Raw genomic sequence first — 17,199 nt, 5'->3', positions numbered from 1 at the left:
AGCACTGTTTCCTGACTTAATGGCCAACCTGAGAAACTTCAGAGTGAGCATGTTTTAGCCAATAAAGGCCTAAAAGCCACAGACCTCAATATAACATACGTCTCTGTGCCACCTTTTATTGAGGGAGCTCCAGAGGAAACGCTGTTGCACAGAACATAAGCCCAGGCTGAGCACTGGAGCCACAGGATACCGTTGCAGTGGGACAGCAGTAGAATACAGCTCTTCTTTTCTTTGTTTGTTTGTTTGTTTTGGGTTTTTTAAAATCATATTGGGGAAAACAGAGAAAGTGAATTAGTAAAACAGAAGTAAAGGCAAATAAGGATCCCGGAATCTTATCACAAAGGTCTTCTAACACAGGTACTGTTATAATAAGGAAGTGACAAAAATAAGCTTGTGTAAACAAGTAGATTAAGAACTTCACTTTCATGCTTATATCCCCATCAAAACTGCAGAAGTCAGTAACATTTTTCTTTGGATAAGAGAGCTTCCAAAAACATACAGAGCTCTCTTACATAGTTCTAGTAATATAGTGCCACAGTTTAAGAAGTACTATAAGTATGCAAGGCTCCCCAGAGGGCTTTCCTTTGGTATCTGCAAATCCAGATATATAATTTGAATACATCTCTCTCCAGATAGCATGTCTTTAATAAATGAATAATGTCTGTAGAAACAACAGCCTCTAGAAAAACATAAATAATTCCACTCTTGATTTTTTTTTCTTGTACCAAATCCATCAAATGCATCTTTTTTCCTTACAAAATGCTTGTCAAAAGGTGATCCCATTGAACAAGAAATGGGATCACTGAAGTGTATTTCATTAGCAAACTGTGCCTGGATATACTTCAGTGGATATAATCACAAAATAATTACACTTCAATGTATAGTTCATCACTGTATACCTGCTATTTTAAACAAACAAAAAAAAAAGCGCACCACAAATGGAGAAGTAAACTGTTAAAATGCCATTTAAATTCTTTTTAAACTACTAAAGAAAATAAAGCAGTAATCAGAGGGATGGACAAGCACTACATGGGGGAAAAAAGCAATTCCCATTCAGGAACAATGATATAGCAAAGACAGATGGATATTTGGGCACATCCCAATTCTGAAAGAAACTGCAATAAAAATCTTTAAAAATGTTGACTAGCTTGTTTTGAAAAATGCTGCATCAACTGATGAAAAAAATTGAGTTAGCTGGTTCTACAGGAACACTAAAACAGACGCCAAAGGCAATTTTGCAAAGCTGCTGCAAATTTCCTTCAGCACAGGGTGATTACTCCAGCTACTTTAGACAGCTGTGAGTGCATGCTTCATCTCTCTGTGCACTGAAGGAAACGTGGAGGAAGGACCCACAAGCAGCTCCTCACATTTGTATCATCTATATTAAAAAAAAAAAAATACCTGTTTTTTCAATTCAGGCCACTAGTTTCCCAAATAGTAGAGTCAATACCAAATGGCACCTGGCTTATTAGGGTCAGCCTATGACAGAGGTGATGCTGCCAGGGGTCTGTAACAGCAGATACTAAAAAAAAACCCAAAACGCCAGGAACAGCAGCAGTATTTCTCTGAGCAGCTCGAGCTTTCGCCATTATCTCGCAGCAGGCCGTTGGACTCGTGCCTCTGATGCCCTATACTCCTGTGTCTGGGACTCAAAGCATTGCTGCTGCAACAGAAACAACATGACTGCAAGTCTGACAAGCAAAGGAGGGTAAGGCAAAGGAAGGGTACAAAAGTAGACATTTAGAAGGTGGCAAAAAACAGGGGAAAAAAGGTGAAGTATGCAGCAGTACGGGCTAAGTAAGTACAAATACTACAACATCAACAAGGGAAATACTGATCTGTTTTCATGCTATCACTGGTAGAATATTTACTGGTAAACTGTGGACTATGGGAAATACTACATAAAAACTGGTCCTGACAAGTATTTGCATGTTTGAAAAAGTGGGTCCAGCATTACATTTCCTGTTGCTATTTAAGAGCCATAAATACCCAAAAGAAACACCACCAAAAATTCCAGGTTTCACTTCAGTCTTAACCCTAGAATTCTTCAAACCCAGTGCAGGGTTTATTCTGCTATGGCTTCCTGCAACGTCAGAGGAGCCTGGCTGAAGGAAGTCATGAAGGAGCAGTCCAGGCAAAACCATCCACAGTGTTTAGTCCACTGTAAATGAAATATCATAGAAAAGACCTTCCTAATCGAGTTTGACAGACTCTGTGTTCACATTCTCGCATGTACAATTTTCATCTTCAGTCTAAACACAAAATAGGTTAAATTTTATTTAACATTTTTCTCTGATTTTAGCCATTCACATTCACACTCTTCCAGAGCTTGCTTTGATATACAAAGCAGCAATGAAGTTCAAAGCTGTGTAGTCAGCCTCTGCATTTTCTATCTGTTATGCAATTTCAGTTCATCATATAACCACCTCTCAAATATTCAGTATGGCCACAGTGTTGTACCGTGCTGCTCTATATTGTTTCAATTTTTCAGAGTTAAAATACTGTCAAATTCCTACCTAAAATCAATTTATCAAAAAAAAAAAACAAACCAAACCAAAACCAAATAAAACCCACACAAATAAAAAAAGCCTTAGGAAAAAAAAAATCCAGAAGAAACTCATTTTAGTTTGGAAGGGCAGAGACAAATTCCTTTAGTTTTGAAATCATGAACAAGCCTTTTTTATTTAAAAGTAGGGAGCTGGTAGATACAACGAGAAGACCTGAAATGTTACTTAACTTTAAAAGTTACCATTTCTTTCATAGATCTACATTAAAGGTTTGCCTTTAAAAAAAAGAGGATAAATAGTGTCCACTCTCAACCCAATTATTAAAACAATATCCACCTGTTTAGGTCTGTGAACGCTGAAGAAAATACAGTCACCTTTACCTGTAGCCTAGAGGTATTAATAAGCACCTGCTACACTCCACCCTGCCTTACCTAACAACATAACTGCAGGTTGCAACACAGCTCTTTGCTCAAGCCTTGTGAAAATAAAGAAACAACTTCTGGCTTCAAAGCATTACAAACAGATTTTTTTTTCTCATACTGGAGACAGGTTGCACAGATATTTTGCTTTTTCAACACAGTTTTTCAACAATCAGATGCTTACCGCCTTTCAGGTGCTGGTGATGAACACTAAACAACTATTTAAGAAAGCTTATGGAGGATACTGTATACTGAAAGGTCACATAGATGTAAATAAAAAATGCCTCGTACTATTCCTTTAAAAAAATAACTTTACACAAACCTAGAGAGTAACACATGCCATCAGGAGCCCTATGTTACTTTAACTTCAGATGGTAATTTTTTTTTATTTATTGCAATGTTTATCATATAAAACATACAAATACAGCAATTAAACAAACAAACAAACAAACAACAACAAAAACCTGTTCCTTAGCCTGAGGTCTTGTCTCCACAAGAAAACTGCAAAATTTCATGTCAACCTTATTTCATTTAAAACAGATTTGTTCACTGGGTCTCAAGTTAATTAACAACTGTCTAAATTTAGTTTAAAACTAAAATATGCCACTCTTAAAACAGATTAAGCTACTGTTACCTTTTAGATAAGTCTTACATTTTTATATGGACTGTTTATGCAGAGAAGCCTTCTCAATTCATACGTAATATATTGTAAAACTTTCTATTTCAGAATTATAAGAAAAATATACTACAAGATAATGGACGTCTGCTATTACTAAAGGAAGTATTGTTCACAATGTCACCACAGGGGCAGCCAAGAACATTACAATTAATTAATTATGAAGCTTAAACACAGTTATTAGTATCAATAACCGGAATAATAACTCTATTCTTGGATTTTTTTTCTTCAACAAAACTAACTCATTGAAGAAGTGTCCTTTGGTTTGTTCATCCTCTTTGTGAGCCTCAGGCATAAAAAAAAAGTGTAAACAGCCGTATCTACAGTATGTCAGCTTCCCGCGTTTTAAATAGCATACCTATCACTATCATTCATATGCTAAAAAAAGAACTCTGGCTTTTCAATGTAAAGAATTTCAAATTTGAGACCACATGCTCTTACATGGCACTCTAACCTCTCTCAGAAAGAGGGGCAGGTCCTAATCATAACTTCATTAGTGCTGTTATACTAATATTTAATATATCAACACAGATGCAAACATAGATAATTTTGGGTTAGGCCCATTATCAGAAATAAGTATTTGTTTAAAGTTCTGCCAAACGTTTATGATTTGTTCTCATTTTCTACACAAGCTGTCTCCTTCAGAATTTACTCTTAAAGAGCTATTGTGTCCAGAGGATAAATTCTCCAGTGAGGATCAGAAAATGCATGTGTTGCTTTGTCCGTCAAAAAAGTCTCAAGGTTCCTGTGAAATGCTCTAACATTGCATCCTGTAGGGTGAGTGCCTAAAAAACCAGCAACAGGTGGCCTCTCCTCTCATTCCTGCACCCAAGTTCGACCTAGTTAGGCGTTTGCCAGGGAAGAAGGGAGCAGTATCGCAGTTCATGCATGCTCAGAAGATATGTGAGAATTTAACAGCTGAAGGCTCTGAAGCTGCCATAACTTTCTCGCAATTCTTAACGCTGACCCACGTATATAAGGCTATATATATGCACATCCACAAACCAAATAAGCATTTTCTAACCCGTGACTATGATGGGCTGTGTCTGTCTGGTTGCAATCTCAGTTCAGTCTCTCGCTACGTAATGAATTAAGAGAGTCTTTAATTATATGATCACGTGATTTTTTTTCCATGGACCTATCTCAGTCAGCACACAGGAAAGACCTGCTCCAGCGATGAATCACAGCTGGGCAGCAAAGGAGATTGTTGTCTGCCTCGCTGCTGAGGGAGGAAAATATGTAATGTAAAGACTGGCTTTCAGGCAGAGAGAAGGGATTGTTGGTTAACTCGGATGTTGCCCTAAAGAACTGCATTCTAACTACATCTCTGCCAAAGTCTTACTGTTTGATACCAGTCACATTACTTCAATATTATTCAAATTACTTAAAAGAAATGGACACTAGCTCTCATTTCCCAGGTATCTGCTTCAGTAAACCAATGGCACTTTTGCAGAAGTGCTACAACACCGAAATCAGTGTGAGCTTTTGAGTATGGCAGGGGGCCAAGGAGGAAGCAGACAGAGCTGGATTTTGGCCAGTCTATCCCAACATCATTATGTAATGCAGCCATAAAAACTCAAAATCTTTAAGCACCCCTACACCTGGCTATGTTGCAAGGCCTGCAGCTGACCTAAGACAGTATTGATCTACCTTCTCCAAAACACAGAGCGCTGAATACTTTGGAGATTCATCTATCCACTCATACCCAAAGTCATACTAGAGACATACATACAGGTTTACAGCTAACAGAGCTCTTCTTTTAACTTAACCAGTAGCAAACTGCAGTTTAAAGACATGAAGAAACAGGCTTAAGAAGGAATCCTGCTAAGCAAATGAATTACTTACTCTGAAGGAGTATAAAAATTTTGTAAACTTCTAAGACTGCACGTCAGAAAAGAAAAATCACCAAAGAAACCCCAACCTTTAGGCTAAGGTTGTGCAATACTGAGATAAACCCTACAGTGAAAAAGCTAGAAGCAATTCATTGTCATTTATTCCTTGCTTAGTATTTACACCATTTGCCACTCGCACTGGGGGAGGGATCTTTCCTGCTACAGCTTCAGCTACGGCATTTATTCTTGCTCATACCTGCTGGCTAGTGAAAAAAAACCTGCACTATTTATAATGCTTCCTCGCTAATTTGAAAACTATTATGGTGACATACACATTATAACTTTTCAAAATACTATTTTCAAGACCACGCATCATTTTTGAAGTTCACCTGGGTGTTAAAGAAAAGGAATTCTTCTGTAACAAGCCTTTCAGGTTTGGGTGTTCTCTATTTTCTGAGAGTCCACCTAAGACGGGTAGATCTTTTTTTCATTTCTTCCTGTATCTATGATGAAAAGTACCTGGAATCTTGCCAAAAGCCTCACAATTAACTACCACCTCGGAATAGCCTAACGCATTTCAGAAGCCTGACTTCCTGATGCTTCCTCCTCCAAAAACCCTGGCAGCTGCAAATCAGTATCAAACAATTTATTCTGGAATATGAACACACAGGTGGTAATCCTTAAAATCAGAGTATGTAAACACATTTAAGAAGTTACAGAACAGATTTCTATAAGACTCTTTAAATCTTAGTCTAAGTTAAACCTCTTTCTGCAACACACGTGAAAGCAGTATTGATTTTGCTTTTTGTTAGGGGTTTCTTTTTCTTTTAATAAATGGCACAGTGAAATTGGACAAGCAAAACTGAGTGTAGTTTTTCAGACTTTGTTTGGGTTTTTCTAAGTATATCAAGCTATATATAAATATCAGGAGGCACCATTCTCTGTATTCTCAGATAAAATACACAGGAATCCAGTCTCTTATCAATACTAGCAGATATGCAAGCATTCTCTGTACCACGAACAGAGATAATCTGGTACTACCACAGAACACATATCCACTCTAACCAAATTAATAAGATATTTGCAACAGAAGCGGAGGGAATTTTAACATTGCAGACACAGATGTCATGCATACACAGATATTCCTTCAAAGCTGTAGCATCTGCTATTGAGATTAGCTGCATCTATGTGAAACCTTCTGACAGCACGAGAGACTTTCAATAGAAACTTTTCACCAGAAATGTACCTCACAATGGGACATTTCAAAAAGAGAGAAAAAGTGTCAACTGAAATAATCCGTGTTTCCTATTTAAACAATGTGCTTATCATTCAGCAGAATGATATACAAAATATTTCCCTAGGCTAGAGTCTTTTTGGGTACTGGTAGCATTATGTCTGACCTCCTTGAAAAGGTAAAACACATACCAATTTTGTCATTGAATCCCAAGACATCATAACCTGCCAAGACCCCTCTCAAATCTATCTCAGCCTCCTCAATAACAGTACTTAACTGCAGACTTCAATGCTCCCTACTTTCTTCTTACAATTTTTTTATTTCTCCTTTTATTCTGAAGGTAATTTATAAACAGAAGAAATAAAGTCTGGTTCTTCATGAGTTGGTTTTTTCCACTCTCTCTATTTCTACCCTTTCCATTTATTCTGAGATTAAAAAAAAAAATTTCAAGATTTGGATCACCTACATTGACCCACCAGTATCTTCTGAATTAGCCATTATCTGTGTATCTCATCAGCATTATTGTCTTCTGTTTAAATCTTGCCTTCCTTGTTGCCACAGTTAAAAAAGGAGAGAGGGCTTGTTGGATTGTTTCAGTCTATTCACGCTGAATGGGTAAAGGTATAGAAGGCGTCAGGCAGATCAAAAATAATGTCTTTCTGTCTGGAATCCTCCCAAAACAAGCACCAATTCATTGCAAGTGTAACCACATAGTTCTTCCACACTTCTTTCCCTGGCTTCCTTTTCTTACTCTTCAGAGATGCAAATGCTTCCAACCTTACTTTAAACATACCTGGTTTTATACAAAAAATCGGATCACATAATGCACAACAACAAACAAACAAAAAAGAGCAAGTTATCTTTGACTGTGAAGCACTAATTTCATTTAAGAGACTTTCTCTGGCTTTAAGCAGGGAAAGTTTAGGTCCCTAGCCTTTTAGCAGATACAGCTGTGACTATTCAGTGGCCAGCAAGCCCTTGAGAGAGTTTAACACCAGAACACTTTTAATCTCACCACTGACATATTAAGAACGCCAGGAAGTTTCATGTTCCTATATATGACACACCTTATTAGCTAGAAAGTTTATAGTATGCTGTCATCAAGAGAAATTTTAATAACGTCCTTTCACAAGCAAACCAGAAATTCAAGTAAACTAGGATTCTCTTGTTTGTTTAGTATTTATCCCCACCCAATTAAATAAAAAAACCCTATAAATAATAGTCTGAAGCCTACAAAACCACAAATACAGCACAAAACAAAAGATGTGAAATCATACTGAAACCACACTGAAATATAAGTTTTTGTCCCTAGCATATGCTGTACAGTAAGAAATGTTTCATTTAGGAGTGCTGCAACTCCAAATGTAGAAATCCACACATAGACATCATCAGATCATAAGATTTTAAATGACTTCTGGACATTTTGGGGAAAAAAAAGTTTTCCCTGCATGCAAATTTAGCTGCATGATCCATTCTAAAAACAACTGAAATTTTGCAGCTAAATGGTAACATGTAACTTCAAATTCAAAAATATAACAGACACACCACAGTTCAAGAACCAATTTTTTAAATGGAATAAAACATCAGATTTCACTTGGTTTATATTCTCCACTTCTAAAATTTATTTACATAGTAGACAACATATAGTATTCATATAAATCTTTATAAAATCTGACATATTTCAAAGAACAACTGAAAGCTAAAAAATATTTTGAGTCTAGGACTATTCATTATACGCCTCACTGCTCTCTTTCTGTGAGTGGCATCACAGCAGCACAACGCCAATTATGCTGCAAAGAAAAACGTGTGGGACTGACTTCATATAGAACTACACATGGCACAACTCAGGTCCTACTACTGGATTCTATGAGAAAAACTTCATCTAGGTGAGAGAACTGTCTCAGAATCTCTAGCATAAGTATTGAAATCAAACCAGAAAAAGAAAAAACATTCTGCATGAAAAACACTTTAAAAATAATAAATTTTAAAAGGGAATTATAACCAGAGCATCAAGTAGAAACTGAAGAAAGGTACATTTCACATCTCTCTTAGAATGACTGGCAATGAAAAGAATGATTATTAAAACCCCTTCTTACAAACAGTTCATAGTTTTGCCTACAGTCTCGATTTCTGACGTTACCTACTTCCCCCAAGATGTTTCATTGCCCAAGGGTGAGGATGGGAACCAGAAGGAAGATCATCCTAGTTCCAGGCCAAATTCTAACAGCACAGGCCACAATAAATATCTAAAAATATGATCTGCAGATGCTATTAACTGCTGCGCTTTTATTCTTTTCCCATACAAATAATTTGCTCTAGAAATCATGAACAAGTGGCTCACAAACATCAGCAAGGTAATCTGCCCAGACATATCTCCGAAGTCAGGGACTGGAAACGTTATGAAAAACAAAGGCACATTTCAAAGGTGTTGTTCGAAGAGCATTAAGACTAATAACTATTCATATGGGATAGAAGAAAATAATTATGAGAATACTGTAGAAGAATCATGTCATGTTTTGGGGCACAGCATGAGTTACAGCAATTATATTCAAATACATTTGCCCCCTTCTGGGAATGGTATGGAATTAACCTAGTCCAAACATGCTAATGCAGATGGCAAAATCTGTTGATAACTTCAGTTCAAGTGATCAAAGAAAGAAGAAAGGACTTTCTTGTATGTTTCGCTAAAGGCCACACATCTAGACACATAACTAAGATGACAAAGATAGATGTGAATATTGCCAGTCACGCAATTCTAAGATGTTTCCTTTACATGGCAAGCTAAGCTTCACTAGCTCCATGTCTACCAGTGTTCAACCACATGAGAATATTCACATTTACCTATGATCGTTCTTCTTTCCTGGAATAACTAACTAGTTCATGAATGTGTAAGGCATCTCTAGAAAGACATGCAAACATTGTCGTGACTGACAACCAGTGGACATCCTCTGAAAGCCAGTGTCAGAGTTCTGACCAATACAAGGTAAAGTCAAAACAGCAGAAAAACTCAGTCCCCGAGGCCATTCTTTGCGTTAGAGCAGAAATTTAAGAGTTATCTCATCAACAGAGGAGTTGATAACTGACCAGAGCAACACTTGGCACTCTTTCATACATCTAGGAAATGGAATTTCGAAGTGCAAGAGGAAAATAAAAATTAGGTAAGTGGTGCATCAAGAATAGGTTAAGTTTATTGCATTTGTATGTATTGTTTCTGCTAGCAACATTTTGTTTTCTGCTTAGTGCTAAAACTGAGCCAAAAAATTCATATAAAAACATGAAGGAAGTTTCATTTATAGAATGGCAGTTTTATGCTCCAGTAATTAAACCTATGAAATTCAACTTCAGCTAAACGACGCTTACTTGATACTGAATTTTAAGCAGAACCTAGAACAAAGTAGCATATTATACATCAAAGAAAATATGAAACTACAGCTTCGGCCCTCCAGAGATACAAAAATAATCATATTTTTGAAAAAGCAACTTTGGAGACAAGTATCAATACATCCAAATTTTACTATGTCAATCCTGCTTGTGCTCTTAATTAATCTGACTTGTGCTCAGGTAAACTAAAAAGGGTGCTACCAACATGTGACTGGGTTCAACTTATCTAATACTCACAATGCAAGTACAATGACTTAACAAAAATAAGTGATGAAACAACATCACTGCAACCAAGTTTTATTGTTTCTAGAAGTATACATACACAGGAGCTCTCACATTCCTTTTCTGGGGTCCACCAATGAATCTTCTCCCCCAGATTTGGATTTTTAAGCACCAAGACAAGAAGCGTTTACATTAGCTGTTCTTTTTTTCCCATTTCTGCTTTGTTCACAGCTGATTTCAGTTAACCTGACTAATAATAGCAACTTCCAGTGGCTAGATTTAAAACGCCATTTTCCTTGGGTCAAGGGAGCAACTGGACATCATGTCTCCCCTCCACATACCAGCTCAGGGAAGGGGGAAATAGGCAGAAAGGGGGGAAAATAAAATCAAAGTTCAAATATTGACTGCCTCTTATCCCAGTTCAGTCACCTATATTACAGGAGTCCTTCAATAGCTTCCTCTAGATGCCAGAAATTTCTTTGCAATTTTCTTCCAAAACGAAAAATCGGATCTGATTCTATTCAAGGAAACCTACTTCAACCCCATCACATGCAAAAAAAGAAACCTGATGGTACCTTCCCTCAACTACAGACAACACGGAATGATCCACATTTGCAGAAGAAAAATGAGGACAGTTATGTAGATTGATACAGCACAAACTTACAGACATGAAAGGAAGGCTATTTACTGCCTAGTGAGGACCACGGAACAACACCTTGTTGAGAAAGCAAAGGACTTTTCTCTGTAGGTCTTTTCAGAGATGCTTCTGAATGCAGACACTACAAGATCTTTCTCTGCAGGTAGAATTTTTAATATACTACTCTTCTTCAAAACATTTTACAAGTAAATGGAAGAATGATGGATTACAAACACTCTTGTTATTCCATCTAAAGCCAAAAGATTTACAAACAACTAGACAGTAATATGACATCTCTGTACACTGCTAAGCCACATTATCGGAACATAACAATAAAAAATTTAGTAAAAAAAAAAGCACCACCTTTCCCACCTTAAAATTAGTGATTGCTTATATTCAGAAAAATTTTCCAAAAAACTACATTGGAAGGATGATGATCTGCAAACCTAGATAGGAAAGTAGATGTCCATAAGCCATGCCAGCAAGATAAAGGCCACACCATTAAAAATATTTTTAAGACACTGCTTTAGCGACTGATTTTAAAACAACTTTTACCCACTGCCTAAGCAGGTTTTGTAGTGACAGTTTCCTTAATTTTTATTCAAAAGATCATACTTTTGCCAAGTATGAAATTCATACTTCTATCTTTAGAAGTGTCAATAATCTGCAACTGTCTCATCTATAGAGCAGTGGGTGAAACAAGAAGGTTCTTATGTTCATCCAGCTGAATTTAACAGTTTTGAACAGAAATTTTAACATTTAAGTAACATTAGAATTAGTAGCCAAAAAACCCCCTTGTTTTTACATTCAGTATCAGGAATGCTTTTTAGAGAGAGCTAGAACTATCAAAAGATTTTCCTTTCACAACTACTATACAAGAGGTTATTATTTCGCTAAACAACTCAGCAATGTCACTAGATGACTGGCAAATACACTAATAAATTTGTCATGTATAAACTCTTAACTGAAATGCAACTAAAAGCAAGTACTAGTACTACTCCATGGATGATCAGCTGACTTCCTCCTTTCACCATCCAATTTCACAGCTCCTAAGCAAATATGTAGACGTAATAATCAATTTCTTACTGAGGTGACTCTTTTCCAGTTACAGGATCTGTACATTTGACTGTTGATTATAGGCAAGCTTTGGCAGGTTCCTGTGGCAAGCAAGCTTGGAGTTAGTTCAGTCCCGCCTTCAGAAAGGAGACTCACGAAGGACAAAAAGATTTAAATAAAAATGGAGAGGGAGAGGAGAAAAAAAAAAAAGCAGGAATATTAAAGCTACAAAGGCATTCAACAAAAAACATCAGTTTTTAATAACAGAGTAAAATTAGTATTTTTAAACTTTGCTACCCCCTGTGTACAGCCAATTCTGCTGTTCACGAGTCACTGCTACAAAAGGTAAATACATTTAAAGCTCAGTATATTACCTAAGCCATTTGGACCCAACATTGCAGATCGCTACTCAGAGGAACAGACACTACAGTTTAGAGCAAAACTTGGTTGTTGGAGGGCACAAAAGCGACAAGAGCTCTCTTCGATAGCTTAGATGCTGAGGTAATGCTGAATGAAAGCAGTGGACGCAAACAAATGAATCGTAGCTTCAGGCTGGAGTAATATCAGGTGCATCTCTACACCCCGAGGGCTCAACTCCTACACTTCTTAAGTCCCTCCCCCTGAAACAACCTCCTGCAGTTTCACTTAGAGATCAAGCAGAGAACAGGTACTTCTCTCTCAGCAGTGACAGCTACAGCTTACCACCAGCGATCACCTTGAAGGTTTCAGACATCTATGTATCTGGTAAGTACCTTTCTTTAGAGCATTTTTTTTTTTTCAAATAAAGTGTGTTCATATTAACATCTAAAAAGTAAATCAGAGGTGTTCGTTTTTCAGCTGCCTCAGAAGCCTAGGTTATTCCTAGCAGGTGCATTTACTGCACCAGTTTAAGCTTTCAGCAGAAAGTTTCAACAGGAGAGGGAAATATTTTAGTTTGAGAAAAAAACTAACTCTTGCAAGTTTTTTACAAGAACTAACTCTTGTTGGTGAAAAGTGTTTTAAGCACCTTTTTTCATAAAAGAAGTTAATGTGTTATATTGAAGTATGACAAAAAGCTGTGTTGCTTAAAGTTGATATGTTTAGTCTGCCAACTATTCTTCATACAGCAGTGTCGGGTTAATCGGAAAAGCTTGTACGAAAATAAGGTACTCCAGTTTTGATTTATTATTTTTTCCAGCATCTGGAAATTGGGAGTGTTTTGAGTTATACTCTCTCTAATTAATTAAAGTGTATTAAGACATTGAATTATTAACTTAATATTTACAAAGATTTTTATTTCTTATCCATGCTGCCTAACCAGCTTACTTAATCTCCATTTCTGTACTTCCTCTCACACGCACGCACACACACAGCCAGATGCATGCACTCACACACAAGCACGCAGTCCTCTTCGGTCCGTACCTTCAACACACGCTTCCTTTCCAGTCCTCGCCAACCCACTCCTCTCACCCATGTTTCCTCCTAATTAACAAACAGTTGCGTTAAATTTTATCTTTCAGTTTAAAGGAACTGGAAGTTTAGAAGGGAGTGGTAGTTAATCACTGGAAAAATCTCAGGTAGAATAAAACTCACAAATCTTGTTCTTGCAACACTCTAGGTAGGTGACAATGGCATGTCCTTGAGTTATGCAATAATGCCACATCACAATATTTTAATTATAGCATGTCCTTCAAAATGCTCCACCCCAGTGAGTACTCCTGGTCAGAGAGATCAACATCACCAAAAGGATACTGCAATAATAATGGAGTGTGCATGACAAACTGTTACGTAGTTTGCTAAAGCAGTGTCCTAAAAAGAAATATAATTACCATGCCTGCTTGTAATAAAAGACATTTTGAAATTTCCTCTTTGATCAACTGGGCATCTTAAACAATTTAGACTACTTAAAAACCTAAAAAACAACATGCACATATATATATATGTACATATATATAAGTGTGTATGCGTGTGTATGAATACATACGTGCATATATGTGTGTATATACTTATACCCACGTACATTTTTGTTTATATATTTATACACACACACATACACACAATGTTAAATGATATTCTTGTTTTCTGAACTTGACAATATGTTAAAGGCAAGGAGGTAGCAGCCACCTATTTTTAAAAATAGAAGGAAGAAAACTCGCAGTTGTCAGTCTCGGGTTGGAAAGTGCTACAGATTAGAAAGCCGTGAGGAGGTACACTATTGACAAGAAACAAACAACTAAGACAACCTCAAGTTTAACCAATATTATCTGAGTAACCTGTTTTCAATAAAAGTGTAAATAAATAATACTACTACACTGCAAAACTAGAAAGAAAAAAATTATAATAATTTATAACTATCTGCATTTCTAAAATCAGGTATGCAGGGAATAAATTATCAATCTAAAAAAAAGTTACATGAAAATTATCATCCTGTTACTGAAGAATTCTTTCCCATTTTTAAAGGATATCACAAGTTATAGCATTCAACTTCAAGGAAAAAGCAACTACTTATTTTGATTTTTCTTTTTGGTAAAAGTACTAAATTTTCATTTTGGTAGCACAAAACACACACTGTACAACTGTAAGTAACTAACATTATTTATACAGAGACAGTTTTAATTGCCTGCACCTATTTTAAAGCACTTATGTCTTTCCCAGCTGTATGTGTGGGATCAAATAGTTTTAATTTTTTTTAATTATGAAATATGTACCTCTGCCAGATAGTCCTGTGTTTACTTAGAGATTGCAGGAGAAATTATCCTTTTTGTCTGGGTTTCAAAATGCTTTATTACTGGCATTTTTAAACCATGAGAGAAAAAAGGGATTAAATAGTAAAAGAGAGAAACAGAACATGCATCTAGCTGACGCTAGCCTAAGCTTACAAAAGAGTAAACACCCTTTAAAATAAACTACTTGTTCTACACCTCTCAAGTCAGAGCAGCAGGTTCTGGGAGCGCTACTGTCTGCAGGCTGAGCACGCCATCAAAACAAATTTTAAAAAAAAAAAAAAAGCTGTTGTAATTCTCCCCTGCTGTACACATGGCAAAGAAGCTCCAATGCTCTAAATTTCTAACATTAAAACTGCAACGATACATTTTATCTTATTAAGAAATGATAGTTAATACTCTGTTGAACAGGAATAACTTGAATCAAAGTTAAATACCAAGTACAAAGTCGGGGTGGGGGGGGAACAGGACACACAGGAATTTTCATTATTAAGCAAAGGAAAGCTAGCAGAACAAGAAAATCTAATTAACATCTCTTTATTATAAGTGCTGCACCTGAATGCAAATTCAGACTGTTATCATAAATGGTTCAAGTAAGAATGCAATGGAGTTTTGACAACAATATCTATTTTTCAAGAATAATTATTACAAGTACTTCCAAGAAGATATAAAGAACAGGTACAAACTGACTTGACCGAGTCCATTACAAACTGTCCACGTTAGTTATACATCATTAGTCAAAAATAAATGCAACTAGCTCACTTAAGGCAGAAAAAGAAAGACCGGTTTCCTACCTGGACCTCCCCTCCTATGCCTCAATTTATTTTTTTTTTAAATGTAAAAGCATTATTCCTAATCTTTCAAGGGAATTCTGACTATCATTATTTAAAATATTTTAAAGTACTATATGATTTTTTAAATATATTAAACTACTATTTTGACCAGACTCCAATGACAAGACTTTAACATGATGCTGTATAATCCAATTTTTCTTTTTCATTGTTACAGTATCAGTATCCAACTCAAACAACCAAAAAAGCTTTGCTAAAAACCTGAAAAATGAAAGGCTACTTCTCTACACATTCCTTTTTCTTTAGGCTATCTAACATTTAATAATTTGTTAATTTTGAGAAAAAGACTGATTGTTTTTTCTACTTGCAGAGCAGCTTTGCATTTTTCAGGGTGCCTTCACAATTACTACTTTAACAAAATTAACATTTCTATGACATCAGAAACAACATTTAATACAATTTGCTAGAATTACTATACCTGATGAAACAAGCAGCAATTCTGTAGCTTTGCCTTCAGTTTTCATAATGTGTTGCATGTCATTTTCTATTAAGTGATCTTGGATTTAAGAAATGCAAAACATCTCTATGTTAACCAAAATCTCACAGAATGTCATTACCAGCAATTCTTTCCATAAACTTAGTATTTTAATATTCGAACTTCTATGTAAGAAGCTCTTTTTTAAAAAGAATAAAAAAAAAAATCAAGCTATCTAGTCACTCTTACAATTAGTATTCCTGTAGTTTCGGGTAACACAATAGATACAGTACGTGGTTTTGCAACAGTCATCATTTTGATAATGATGCTTATAGTTCATGATGAAATCATCAGTTTTTAGATCTCTGCCATAACACATCCTATAAAATCATGAGAACTTGACTCCGAGAGTTTCTCACGCCTTCAGAATCAGTGAACATAATGGAACAAGCTGATACAAGCCCTCCTGACTTATCTACTGAGCAAATCATTAGGCTGTATAAAGTATCCACAACCTTAGTTTTTCTGAAGACAGGCAGATAGATCATTCCCCTATAAATCAATTACTGTCAGACACTTTTTTACCTGAATTAAGACACTTGTGTGTCTGTGCTAACTAGATGCAATATGTAAGGTGCTACACAGCAAAAGAATGTGAAATGTGTTTATGAAGCAGAAGATTCTATTAGTCAGATATTGCAGTACTCATTTCTCTTAATTGAATTAGGAAGAGGAAGAAAATTGGTGTGGTTTTATCCTTCGAGAGATTGGCCACTTTTGAGGTATCCATTGAGATTAGCTGTTAGGAAACGCCGTGCCAGGTAAAAGAGGGGGTTGGTCAGTCTCTGGAAGAGCCAACTCGGCTACCCAAGTGCAACCAATCCTCTCCACCCTCATTTCACCAAAGCAGGAAATTCCCTCCTCTCTCTCCCCAACCGGCCGGACAGGCTTGCCCCATAACCAGCTGCTGCCAGGACCTGCCTCTTCTCATCCTACCCACCTCCACTTCTCTCTCAAGAGCTCCACCTAGATTTCCACTTTCATCTTCGGCATGAATGTTCCTTCAGTTTTCAAAGAAAACTCCTTCAAGCCGGTAGCAGTGGCAGGGGACTAGCACCGCCGAAAACTAGGCCACTTCTGTGACTACATTTAGGTGCGGAAAGATGGCAAAGTTTCATGCGTGTCTATCTCAAGTCTGGCATCTGGCATTTTTGTTTTGTTTAAAAAAACCTCACAACACACCATATGTAGTATGAAGGGGAAAGAG

General features: G+C 36.5%; 1 protein-coding gene across 1 annotated transcript in view; it reads right to left on the bottom strand.

Annotated features, from left to right (window-relative positions):
* Window positions 1–17,199, bottom strand: part of TBCD (tubulin folding cofactor D) — a gene marked incomplete at its 3' end in the record, with an annotated part of 106,669 nt that overhangs the window by 52,909 nt on the left and 36,561 nt on the right. The window lies entirely within an intron of this gene.

This window comes from Phaethon lepturus, unplaced genomic scaffold (assembly GCF_000687285.1).
Source record: "Phaethon lepturus isolate BGI_N335 unplaced genomic scaffold, ASM68728v1 scaffold22060, whole genome shotgun sequence".
NCBI classification, from domain to species: Eukaryota; Metazoa; Chordata; class Aves; order Phaethontiformes; family Phaethontidae; genus Phaethon; species Phaethon lepturus.
The sequence above is the reverse complement of the archived record's forward strand: the minus strand, read 5'-3'. Positions and strand labels throughout refer to the sequence as shown.